The sequence below is a fragment of the Schistocerca nitens genome, chromosome 11 (genome assembly GCF_023898315.1).
Source record: "Schistocerca nitens isolate TAMUIC-IGC-003100 chromosome 11, iqSchNite1.1, whole genome shotgun sequence".
Classification (NCBI taxonomy): Eukaryota; Metazoa; Arthropoda; class Insecta; order Orthoptera; family Acrididae; genus Schistocerca; species Schistocerca nitens.
This window is the reverse complement of record NC_064624.1, coordinates 73,312,240-73,326,029: the sequence shown is the minus strand read 5'-3', so window position 1 is coordinate 73,326,029 and position 13,790 is coordinate 73,312,240. Positions and strand designations below refer to the sequence as shown.

At 43.6% G+C, this 13,790-nt stretch overlaps 1 protein-coding gene across 1 annotated transcript in view; it reads right to left on the bottom strand.

The window, feature by feature from the left end:
• LOC126213185 (ankyrin-3-like) overlaps nucleotides 1–6,134 on the bottom strand; it is a 38,591-nt gene extending 32,457 nt beyond the window's left edge. The window contains exon 1 of the mRNA XM_049940812.1: nucleotides 6,055–6,134. The gene's annotated coding sequence lies outside the window, so the exon portion shown is untranslated. The remainder of the gene's footprint in view (nucleotides 1–6,054) is intronic.
• Between the last annotated feature and the right edge of the window lie 7,656 nt (nucleotides 6,135–13,790).

The window sequence follows — 13,790 nt, the reverse complement described above, 5'->3', positions numbered from 1 at the left end:
TTATCCTCCTGATTTCTCCAGTTATTTAAGAAAATAACGATGTCCGAAAACTGGAATCTATATTACTCTGGTCTTAAGCGCTAGTCCTGCATGTAACCATGCAACAGTTAGTTGACGCTGGGGATCAACGATGTGCTAGTAAAGGCTAGGGTGCATTTGTGGTAAACCTTATGTTGGCGTAGCATACATAACCAGACCGCAGCATATTCTCAATACTCCTGTCACAAGATGACACCAGAACCGTACATAGGGCGGTATACATGATACAGTCATAGAGAAGGTGTCTCACCCTTTACTATCATATGTGATATTGCTCTTTAATTGTTGTCGAACCTCCACAAAGTGACAGCTGGTAGTCGTAATGAGATAATCCCTACTGCTACAAGTCCTGAGTTACAACGTCAAACTCTGACTGAAGAAAATCTCAGTTGGAGCTGATACTCAGTATCTTGAATCACTGCATTAGAAGCGTGGGGGTATCCTTTAAATGGGAATTTGAATCACATTTCATTTGTTGCAATTACAGGTATGAAACCATACGACTCGTTGGTGCATTAATTTTAAAACTGCAATTTGAACTTGCTCTGAAAAACCTGAGGAGAAACAGAGACTTTGTAATAGACAATATTACTGACAAATTCATAAAAGCAGGAGGAACGGAAATCCCGTTATCTACTAATGTGAAACTTACACTGTCCAGTCAGAGTAACGTGACCACCTACCGAAAGCGTCAGTAACTAGCTTTGGCACTGCAGACCACTGCGAGACATGCAGGAAGGGAGTCAGCAAGGTTCTAGAAGGTGTCAACGTCCTGGAAGGTATCAACGTCCTGGAAGGTATCAACGTCCTGGAAGGTATCAACGTCCTGGAAGGTATCAACGTCCTGGAAGGTATCAACGTCCTGGAAGGTATCAACGTCCTGGAAGGTATCAACGTCAAGATCGAGATGGCCCCACGACTTCTCGATTGGGTTTAAATCCAAGGAGTTTCGTGACCAGGGGAGTAAGAAACTCATCCTGTTACGAGCAAACTGTGTGATGCGTTGCATTGATCTGCCAATAAAAGCTATTGTGCCGAGAACAAGATACTGCATGTAGGGGTGTACAAGGTCCCAAAGGGTAGACACATACTTGTGTTGATCTATTGTGCCTTCCAGAACGACAAGATCGTTCACCTTACGGATTGCCTTGAAAACATTCCTCGTAACCACAACGCCCACTACTCTGGCCCAGACCCTCCTGACAAGTGTTACAGGGTGTTTGATTGCAGACGTTTCAACCTGTTCGAGGATATAAAGTAATTCACCTCAAAATGCCACCTGTCGCCACTCAGTGGGCGTTCAGTTGCAGTATTGGCGTCCAGATTCCAGCCTCCGTCGCCGATGAACAGCAGTGAACCAGGTACCTGCTGCGGAGGCCCGTACCCAGCAGCGTTCGCTTAACGGTCTATGAGGAGGCACTGTTGGTAGCCCCATGGTTCTCTTGGGAAGTCAGTTGCTCAACAGTCACATGTGTATTCGTCCATACACATCTCTGCTACCATCACTTATCCCTAACATCTAGATCCCTTGGTGCACTACAGTTGCCTTGGCGTCTCTTTTGGATAGAGCCATTCCGCCACGCACAATACACTTTAACCTAGACGGCCGTTTCGGATATACTTCCACCCTTGGCCTGAAAGCGAGTGATCATGCCCTTTTGGACGACAGCTACATCACTTCTTTTCCTCATTATATGAGCAACGACTGTTGTTTTCCTCGCCTTCTGCACACTCCCTATAAACCCTCCACAACTCGCGCTGCTGCCAGCTTTCTGTGTGTGTTCACTGTACACTGTACACTGTGTTATCACAAGTATCCAGACACTCATAAAAACATACTTTTTCATATTAGGTGCATTGTGCTGCCACATTCTGCCATGGCACCTTGAGAGAGCAGAATAGGGCGCACCGCAGAGCTCATGGACTTGAAACGTGGTCAGGCAATTGGATGTCACTTGTGTCATACGTCTCCTAAACACCACCGACAGTTGAAGAGAGTCGTAATGTGTATTAGGCAGACATCTATCCACACCATCACACGAGAATTCTAAACTGCATCATGGTCCATTTGCAAGTACTGTGACAGTTAGGCAGGAGGTGAGAACTTATTTCATCGTCGAGCCGCTGTTCATAATCCACACATCGCGCCAGTATATGCCAAATGACACCTCGCTTGGTTAAGGAGCGTGAACATTGGACGATTGAACAGTGGAAAAACGTTGTGTGGACCGACGAATCACGGTACACACTACGGCGATCCGATGGCATGGTGTGGGTATGACGAACGCCCAGTGAATGCCATCTGCCAGCGTGTGTAATGTCAGCAGTAAAATTCGGCGGTGGTGATGTTATGGTGTGGTTGTGCTTTCCATCGAGGGGGCTTCTACCCCTTGTTGTTTTGCGTGGCACTATCACAGTACAATGCTTGTACAATAATGTTTCAAACACCTTCTTGCTTCCCACTGTTTAAGAGCAATTCAGGGACGGGTGATTGCATCTTTCAACACAATCGAGCACCTATTCATAACGCACGGCTTTTGACAGAGTGGTTACACTACAACAACATGCCTGTAATGGACATGCCTGCACAGCGTCCTGGCTTGGATCCTATAGAACACGTTTGGGATGTTTTGGAACGCCGACTTTGTGCCAGGCCTCACAGACCGACATCGACAACCCTCCTCAGTGGAGCACTCCGTGGAGAATGGGCAGCCACTCCCCAAGAAACCTTCCAGCACCTGATTGAACGTATGCCTGCAAAAGTGGCAGCTGTCATCAAGGTTAAAGGTGGGCTAACACCATATTGAATTCCAGCATTACCGATGGAGGGCGCCACGAACTTGTAAGTCATTTTCAGCCAGCAGTCCGGATACTTTTGATCACATAGTGTTGGTGGTGGTCACATTACACGGTCCAAGGGACTATTGACCACGAATTTGGACAGAAAATTTACAGTGCCCACCGATAAAAAAGACTTTTTCAAAATGCAAATTTAAGAAATGCGTAGCCTTGTGGTGAGTGTATCATAAAGTAATAATTACCATGATCTTCAAACAATTGATGCCAGGTTCTTAGAATGTTGGTTCTCAAATTAGTTACAGAGCAAAGAATGGAAAGGAATACAGCTTTTGTAGGTGTACCACATATATAGGATGTGTTTAGTATGTCTAATGACAAATTGAAGTTTGAGGTAGTCAAGTAACTCGGAATATACTACAGAGGCTGGTAACGTATTTGGAAGCTCTATAAAACCGAGAGAAATGTTACTGTTAGGTGATCTACACAGGTTAAGAGGTATACTCGGAAAAGAGTCTGGCAAGAACAGGCAGTACCAGAAATTGTTTTTTATCTATACAAACGAGGTCTACTTAAAAAGTGAGAGAATAGAGTTACGTGAGATAAGTGAAACGAATGTTTACACTGATCACACAGCGCGTTTTACCTGATCCTTTATTCATGTTTTTTAAAACTGGGCAAGTTATGTGGAAAGAGTAAAATATACACAAAAATGAGACTACATGAAAAGTTATGACTAGTGACATAAGACAAAAACCAATGTTGGAGTACATGTATGTGAGCAGCTGGTGCATGACGTTGACTCACTCACTTAGGAAACAAGATGGTTGAAGGTGGGAGAAGCAAAGAAGAAATATGCAGCAGAACTGCCCAAGAAAAAGTTGCAGTACTGACAAGGGGAGTTCCCCTCTCAGTGAGATCGACGTTTTGAAACCGTCTGTATGGTGATATAGGTTAAGATCCCAGGTATCACACTCTCCAGTTATTTATCCTGGTGGGCCGCCATTTGTAAATAATTGGTGAAAAAATATTAGAATCTTGCATGACTCAACAGCTTTAAAAATGCACTATCCCATTGAATGGTTGTGTGATGTAATGGATATTTCTTTAGAAGTCCGACTATCCTCTGTTATAAAAAAGAAATTGAGTAAAAGAATCAATTATGAACGAGTGTTAAGTTACACTCATCCATACCAAAAGAAACTGACTATTACGACAAAATGAAAAAAAAGACAAGATAGGGGAGGTTTTTACGTGCAGAAGTTTGAGAGTTCTAATCTTCTCAGGTACTTTAATTTTTGTGTTTTTAAGTTTTTATCTAAATGATGCTGATCATTATTTACATTCAGTTAACCGGTTTAAATGTAACTTCTTTATTTCTGTTCCTTTGTTACATCGTTTTAATCATAATATTAGTTACTTCATTTGGTCTCATTTTCCATCCTATCATGTTTAATTTAGATTTAACTTATTTCCTTTTATCATCGTATTTTTTCTTCCATGTTATTGCATACATTAGTTTCATTGCTCATTTTGCTTGAATTTCGTTTTACTCATACTCTTTTCTTCCGTTTAAATCTTCATATGCGTTATTTTGTCCGTGGTGCAGTAGGAATTTAGGTTTGTTTTAAATGTTTGTATGACGATTACCACAAAACAATACACATCTTATAACGAAAAATAGACTTTGGACAGCTTTGCACAATGAATGCATATAGATTATTTCATCTTTTTTGTTGTAGAAGCGATAGATTCGCATTTTCTAATACTTACATCTTATAATAAATAAATATTATTATATTCACATTCACACAAATTCCGAGCGGAAAAAGAATGATGCAAAGAAAAAATGAGAACAAATGTAAAAATTCATACAATGATTAAATGTAGTGAAGAAAAAGAAATTAAATAATTGCATTCACATAAAGGCTTTACTTTATTAGTTATACCACACAAGCAGTCAAGAAGAAACGCTACTTTATTACTGCTATTAACTGTCACATTAAATTCGAAGTCTTTTTTCGTCGATTGCTTATAAACGAGGGCCTATCGAGTTGAATAGCTGCAGGGTGTGATATCAAGGATCTTTACCCATATGGTGATGTGTAGACGATTTCAGAAAGTCGATCCTCTCCTTGCAATAAATGTGATTCTTTTCTTTGTATGCTTGTACAATCAATGGTTCCATTTAGATTTGTGGTTAGACCAACACTTTCTGTCCCTGTACGAGATATACTAATAGAGTTCCTTGGCAATATATTGAGTTGTGTTATCATTCAGCTGTCACGTTTTCACTATTCGGTAGTGTAAGTTTTTCTGACATACAGTCCTTTAAACAATTTGTGTAAGACACACTACATAACATGGCACACAGAACTGGGTCTCTATATATCTGCACGAGGATTTTCAACAAGTTGTGCCACACTTGCTTTTCTGGATGACATTTGCGTGCAAATCAGTGTGCTACTCAAATTAAGAAAAGTCTTTTACTGAAAGAACATACAAAATTGCACCCAAGATCATGAAGCTCTGAATCTGGATAACTTTCTATTTCCTGATACTTGTCCTAAACTTACGTCAGTTTATAAGAGTGACGCTTTTTAGCTTAAGGAGAGAAGTGTTCGAATACAAAAACAGTAATACTGTGTTACTTTTGAATACATTATGGGCACAGCAGTGATCAATGTCTTATAAATAATTACTATTAAAAACAGTCTTGATCACGATTTATTTAACAAGGTGACCGGTTTCAACCACTACTGTGGTCATCTTCAGACCATTGAGTAGGAACCTCTTTCTGTTGAAGAATCACTACTACAGTAGTGATTCTTCAACAGAAAGAGGTTCCTACTCAATGGTCTGAAGATGACCACAGTAGTGGTTGAAACTGGTCACCTTGTTAAATAAATCGTGATCAAGACTGTTTTTAATAGTAATTAGTAATACTGTGGGCGCAGATCAGGAAAGCATAAGGATGGTGAGAAACCTGGACACAGTGCCTATCGACTCCTCCCAGTACCAGTCCGGTGCCAAGATTTACCCTTTTCACGCTTTAGACTGTGTTCCTTTCACAACTACAGAACTACTAGATTCAAATTAAACTGAGACCTTATCTGGAAGACAAACGGTAAACTGACAGAGTAATACAGCGCCTTCTCAAAAAATCAAGAAACTGTAAGAGTAAAGAGGACAAGCAATTCCTGCAGAGCCCTTACTCACCTTGGAGCCAAGAAGGACAGACGTCGGGAAGTGATCTGTTTGGCTACACGCAGCACAGTACACACCCCGGCAGCCACTGGATGGCAGTATAGGAAGACGCGCGCCCTGCCGTACCTATCATATACCTGACGGCGGCCGGTGCGGCCGCGTGACGTCACCATTATCTTCCGCACGGTCCTCGCGTGACCATACTCAGGTAGCGCTTATCAGCTTAGCGCTTATCTCGAGTGCCTATTATCGGGTGTGAGAATGTGAAGTCACGAGTGCACTATGTGAGCTGGCTGATCCAATCTGTCTACAAGCTAAAATACAGGGTGAACGTTAATAAAACCGACAAACCGCAGGGACAGATTCCTGACTGGAAATGAAGGGAAAAGGGGCCTACGAACATGTGTCCGGAAATCTACCGTTGCCACGGTAGATGGCTCTGACGGCAGTTCCTCTGACCACGCGCCGTGTGTTCCCTGTGTGTGGCAGACTGTGTGATTGGCGCAGCGTACAGTAAGCAGCAGAATGCACGGTATTCATTTCGAGAACAAGCCGAGATGGCGTTTGTGTACGGCCAAGCAGATGGAAGCGGTCGAGAGGCAGCAGGGCTTGTCGAAACAAGTAGCCCCACAGACACCAATCGTATCGCCCTTCAGGCGGACGCAGGCGGCGGACTGTGCGTTCACCAGACTTGGAGGATCGGTTTCTACAAGACAAGTGGCCCGCCATTATGGTGTAAGCGAAAGCACGATTATGTGTATCCTGCGTGACAGCCGCTACTATCCATGTCACCTGCAGTTCAAAAATGGTTCAAATGGCTCTGAGCACTATGGGACTTAACATCTGTGGTCATCAGTCCCCTAGAATTTAGAACTACTTAAGGGGCTCCGGAACGCCCTATACTTGCAATGTTAAAATAACGCTTATAAATTACATCTTTCCTCACAAAGTATTTGAGGTAGGAAGTTGAACGTTTTACAGATTATTTATTGGAATATGGGCTACAACTTAACACAGGGATTTTACAAAATTTTAGTTCAGTTATTAAAGATGATTTTTTTTCAATTGTAATGAAAATTCACAACATTTTTTTGCAATTTTTTATTTATATAATCAAAAATATACAGTTTTTTGGAAAAAGGCTGTGTTAAATTATGCAGAAGGTACTGTGTAACATTTACTGAAAGTTTGAAACAAATATATTTGGAAGATCCTTAGAAAACATGTAATTAGTATGAGAAAATAAAAGTTTTGGGAATCGAGCGACAAAGATTGGATTAACTTTTTAGTGCATTCCAGGTCCATAGGATGGATTATCTTCATCCTCTGCAAACTCCTCCTCCAGCTTCCTCTTGTTCCTCCTCCTGTTTACTCTTGCTTGTATTTCTAGACTCTTTACAGCCATGTCTGCAGCCCGAAGGCGTTCCTTGTCTAAAGCAAGCATCGCTCGTACCATGTTAGAACCTATCTTCATTCCCATATTTCTAAATACCTTTGGCTTTCCAACATTTCTCCTTTTCTTAAAAGCCTTCAGAGGATCTCTAATAACTTTACCTTTACTCATTATTATACTTCAACAAAACAGAGACTCAAGAAACAGAATTAATTACGAATATTTTCGAGATAACGACAGAGTAAATAAACATGAAACAATCGACAATCACACCAGCGATATATATTGAACCATCACAGGTTAGCCACAACACATACTTTATCTCACATCACTAAAATGTACCTGATGAACACGGACGTTAATAATAACACCATTTGCCAGCAGTTTAACAGCGCCACAGTGGGTCACGCCCATGTAGAACACATTTCAAAAAAAATTTAAAAATGGTTGTAGTCTTCGGAATTGAATAAATTATATATCTATTAGAAGGTAATTGTCTGCAGATTCAGAAAACGCAAAAAAGTAAAAATTGAACTTTTCATGATTTTGAGCCTTTCCGGAGCCCCTTAAACCTAACCAACCTAAGTCATCACACACATCCATGCCCGAGGCAGGATTCGAACCTGCGACCGTAGCAGTCGCGCGGTTCCGGACTGAGTGCCTAGAACCGCTAGACCACCGCGGCCGGCGTCACCTGCAGTCCCGTGGAGCCCACTTCGAACAATTCGTTGCGATGTGGATGCGATGCAGTTCTGTACTTTGTTTCGGGACGATTCGTTGTCGTTGCACGCATACAATCCATTTCTGGAAACGTATTCATAGGACGTACTTTGCTCCATTTCCGGTCAGGAATCTGGCCACGGATTTTGTCGGTTTTGTTAACGTTGATCCTGTAGAGACATTGGACTTCCCAGAATGCGAAATGCTAGAATGCATTTTCTATCTCATTGAGAGCTCGCACTGGATTGGAGCAAAAATGTTGTCGACCTCAGTTTAAACAACATCGAGCAGTACGTTCCTTCATTATCTGTAGAATGGGTGTGGTTGTATTTCAGAAGTCTGTTTGAGAGTTCGGTTTCTATTGAGTGAATGTGAGACGGACTCAGTAGGGTACATATTCCATAAATAATTTGTAATTCTCGAGTTAAATTTTCACTCTGCAGTGGAGTGTGCGCTGATATGAAACTTGTGGTAGATTGTGTGGCGGACCCAGACTCGAACTCGTGACCTTTGCCTTTCGCGGCCAAGTGCTCTACCATCTGAGCTACCCAATCTCCTACCTTCCAAACTTCACAGAAGCTCTCCTGCGAAACTTGCAGAATTAGCACTCCTGGAAGAAAGGATATTGTGGAGACATGGCTTTGCCACAGCCTGGCGGATGTTTCCAGAATGAAATATTCACTCTGCAACCGAGTATCCGCTGATATGAAACTTCCTGGCAGATTAAAACTGGGTTCTGGGCCGAAACTCGAGCTCGGGACATTCAGGCCAAGTGCTCTACCATCTGAGCTGCCCAAGCACGACTCACGACCCGTCCTCATAGCACTCGCCTGTGAGAGGCAAAGGTCCCGAGTTCGAGTCTTTGTCTGGCACATAGTTTTAATCTTACACGAAGTTTCAATTTGTAATTCTCTTCAAACTATGTTACATCTTTTGGCACTGCTGGCTAATAAAGTTGCAACTCCAAGAAGGATAGCGAAACAGGAAAAGGATGAGCATGTTCGTACACTATAGTAAGGAGAGGGTATGATAAAATTTTAAGCTGATTTGGACTCATACAGGGTGCAACATTTAGAGCCCAGTGCTTGCACATCTGACAGTTGGGTATCGAACAAGTGTACTTGAGTGACAGATAAGGTTATGTCAGCCACTGCTGTTTGGACTATACGCTACATTCCTTCAATCTTAGCAGGTGACGAGTGGCTGTCACAAAGCTACCACTGATGAAATGTTTTAATGGGTGTGTGATGTGGAGAAACTATTGGATGTCCAGCAGTCAAACACCATCTGTAACAAGGTCCGTTAGGAGTGGATAGACAGTGTTAATATTGGGTAGACCTCTATAGTAGGGCACAGCTATTAGCCTCACCACATCATAAATATACCGAATACTGTTCATAAAGCTGGCTAAGCGACTAGGTTGTGTTGTGCGCCCAGGAGCACCCCACGCCGTCACGCAGTGTGCAGGGTCTGTACAGTGATGACAAATGCGCTCTGGCAATATTTAGTCTCCTAAGCTAGCGTGTGCACAGAAAGGTCAATCCTAATACTTTATATATAATAGAGACCCTTCCGAAAAGATGTCGTCATGCTACTCCTACGTGCTGTGCATTTATTGGCTGTATAACAGTCAGTTTGCCTGTCTCTGCTGTTGCGTCCAGGAAATCAGAATAAATGGTCGCTGTGATGATGCTCCTTGATGCTGCAGACGTCGCCCCATTGTCTGTGTGACTGTTTTTCTCGCTTCAGACAAAGAGATATCTTAAGTCAAAGTGCGTCAGATGGATGTACGATGCTTCATGGCCAAGGAAATAGTTATTCTTCCCATGGACGCTCACGGCGTGAGACAGCTGAGACTGTGCGTGGCATTGAGTACGTACATCCTGAATACATCCATATTCGTGTGACAGTTGTAGGGTCCTTCCCCACAGACTCTGTGGAGGGAGGGAGAAATGGTGGCCGCAACTATTCTGGAGGCTCCCGCTGCAGGTACAGCTCAAGACTGGCAGAGTCTGGTGTCACACAGACATGACCTCCACTGCAGGCACTTAGCGTTCCAGGAGGCAGCCATTTCAGTGGGCTGTGGTGGAGGGTGGGCACTGACCTTTGTAATGTGTGCAGCGACTTGCAGTTCCATGTTCCTGACGCCAGTGCCTGGTTTGGACTCTGCTTAGTACTGTTCTTATCCACCAAGGCTATTTAACTACCTCTTTTTCACCCTTAGAAACGATTTCGCTGTCTCCACTCTACAAACACTCTGTCTCTCTCTCTTCCCCCCCCCCCCACCTCTGCCTTTTGCCTCTCTCTCCCTCTCTCTCAGTGAATGATGTTGCAACGTTGAAACGATGAACGAAATAATTTGCGAGAACCTATAAAAAAGTTTTGATTGCAAATTACAAGGGCTGTTTTGAAAGAAAGGTCCGACCAGTCGCAAAATAAAAACCACAATGAAAATCAAAATTTTTTTATTCACAACAGTTAGCCACACCTCGTGGCTACCTCTCTAAATAGTCTCTGCTCCAACTTAGACATTTGTCGCGGCGTTGTACAAACTTTCCAGTACCATCGTCACGGAAACCAGCCGCCTGTGCTTCCCGCCAATTCTCTACACTGTGAGCTGTGGTAATAATTGCTTTTGGAGAGCGCGCTGCAGCGCGTAGCGTGAAGCAGTCGCCCTCCGTTTCTGGCGGTGGCGCCGCTGTGACAATCGCAGCTTTGGTGTCTCCCTCTGGTGGGAAAGGGGAAAGGTAGCCTGTTCAAGTGCATTTAAGGGGCGCTATGAGCTCGCCAGTCGGTGAGTTGGTCAGCCGGGTCAGTCTGGGTCAGTCAGTGTCTGGCCGTCGTCCGGAGTGCCAGTATGTGTTAGGCCGCCAGTCTGCTCGGGTTTGTTCAGGCAGTGGTCATTGGCGGTTGGATCGATCGGTTGGTCGGTCGCGCACTGAGACACGAGATGACTTGTCCGCCTTCAGCGTCGGAGCATGTGAGGTCGCCACGTGAGTCCAGTGGGCCGCGCCGTATAGCGAGGGGTAGTGGCTTCGCGGCCGACCCGAGAGCAACAGGAGTCAACCCACGACGTCGGTCTGGCCGGTGCGAGCTGCGACGCTGTGAGACGGGAGATCGGCGCGCCTTCCTGCGTCAGTTGAAGCGGCAGGCAGCGGACGGTTCGGGAGAGCGTTTTGGGGGTGCTGCACCAGGTCTTCGCCAGACATCACAGTTTCTTAGAAGTGATTAGTGATATGTTGTTTCATTTACTTGTTAAATTCTACTTGTTTTCTTGGTCAGTCTCTCGTCCCCAGCTTGCTCGTCTGTCTGTCCGCATTTGTTAGGCAGTAAGTGTCTCTCTGTCAGTCTGCCGTACGTTAGTAGCTGCCTCTGTCAGATTTGTCGGATTCGGTGTTAACGAATTTATTGCTTGAAGTGTAACGGCTGAATTGCTGATATATGTTTCTACCTTGCCTATCATCTTGAGAGGCGGTATATGTGTAATGTAGAGCATGTTTGGCCAACCTTGTATATTTTATGTAAGACTGCATTACACGGGTTTTTATTGAAATGGTCATTTTAGCATATAAAGTTGCCCCCCTTCCACCGTAAGGTTTTTTTTATCAAGTTGCCCCTTTGGTGTCAAGTAAACCTTCTAATGTTAGTGTTTTGTACCATTTCCATGCCTCCTACAGGGTGCATAGTTTATGTGCTTGTGTGAGCTGTTAAAATTTTTAGTTTAAAGTAATCTAGTGTGTTGCAGATTTGCACCAGTGCAGTCTTTCAGAGGTTGTTGTGAGTGGTCGTGACTACAGCCGTGTCAAAAGGGAGTGGCAAGGTTCTCAGCCTGAAAGCTCATACAGCCAAACATTCGTTATTCCTGCCTCTGACTTAATTGTAACTTGATATTTAGAGGCTGCTTTCTGATTATAATATTAAATCTGGTAAAAAAAGGCTTTTAGGAATAAAATTTCCATTTGTTGAAAGAAATTTGATTTGTTTTCATCAGTTACCTACTGGCAACTAGTTCCACACTCACACTTAAATGTGTTAATGTTCTTGCTGAATCGCTAGTAAATAAAGTAAATTATTAAGAAAAGGTTTTGAAAGTAAATTCACGGTACACACTGCTTGTGCCAAAATGTTGTCTTCGTAGCCTGCCGTTCATTAGAGCAGAGATAAGCGACGGAGGGAGCCAAATAAGGGATGTATTCCAGGTGATCAAACACTTCCCATCGAAAAGGCTGAAGGTGCGTCTTCGTTGCCCCTGCAGAATGCGGCTGAAAATTGTCTTGAAGAAAGAAACGCATGACATTTATGTTATGCAGGCTGCATAGTTTCAGGCGAAATCTCTCACCAGATCCTCATACTTGGCTGGAGACACAATTGTTTCTGTGTGATCACTCTGCGGTCCGAAGTGAAAAGAGCAACGTGAAGCGATCGACAGGCACACTACAGACACTGCCGAAAACATCTGCACGGATTTTCACAGTGGTTTCCATTTCGTGCCTAATCCGTCCTTACTTTCCGAATACGCCTCGTATCTTCATCTACATCTACTATCCACGAGCCTCAGATCGATGCTTGGTAGATGGAGCTTTGTAGCAATGTTGTCCAGTTCTCGTCTCGTTCCATTCATGTGAAGGGAGAGAAGACATTTTGGGCACAAAGGTACCCACCCTAACCTTTCCTAAGCTAACATGATGGTCCTGTGAGAGAAACGTGATGGATGCAGTAGAGTCACTGCACAGCCCACAATGTGTGCACTGGTTCCATAAACACAGCCGACGGGGTTTTGCTTGAGCAACGTCTCCTTCCTCCCAAACATTGTCAATCTAACTTATAAACATTCGTATGAGCTACAGAAACTTGTCAGGACCATAGCTGTGCGTCCCTGAACTGTAACGTCCCCATACACTGGAGCTGTCCTCCGTAATGGGTCGCATTGCAGTGCCGTGTGTTGTGTCTTGATCATATGGTCTACGCCTTCCCAGAACCGTTCCCACTAATGTAAGTTCAAATGGCTCTCAGCAGTATATATCTGAGGTCATCAGTCCCCTAGAACTTAGAACTACTTAAACCTAACTAACCTAAGGCTATCACACACATCCATGCCCTAGGCAGGATTCGAACCTGAGACCGTAGCGGTCGTGCGGTTCCAGACTCAAGCGGGCTAGAGCCGCTCGGCCATACCGGCCGGCCAAATGTAAGTCCTTTACTCACTCGTCCACTTTTAATTTCATGTGGTCTTGATCGCGATTCGTAGTATTTTTACAACGAAACAGTATAGCTTCTCATGCAAAAATCGTCAGCTACCGAAATTAGTAATAAGGTAACACAAGATTCTTTCCTTAATAGTAGACATTAACATTATATTGCGACATTAACTTTCGGTTATCAAACCAAGAAGAAAGTTACGATTAGAGCTATTCCACATTTTCTTTTAGACGTCCTAAACTTACTCTTCCCTGTGGACATCACGGTCTCAGAATGCAGCTCACGCTCTCTGTTAACCAGTTTGTCATGTTCAGAGTATTAGTGTTGTGTCGTGCCTTCTTTGCCACAGAAGTAACAACTGTTCCCCTGAGATCACCAAATTTAAGCGCTGTCAAGCTTGGCTAGCACTCGGATGAGTGACCGTTTGCTCTCCCGA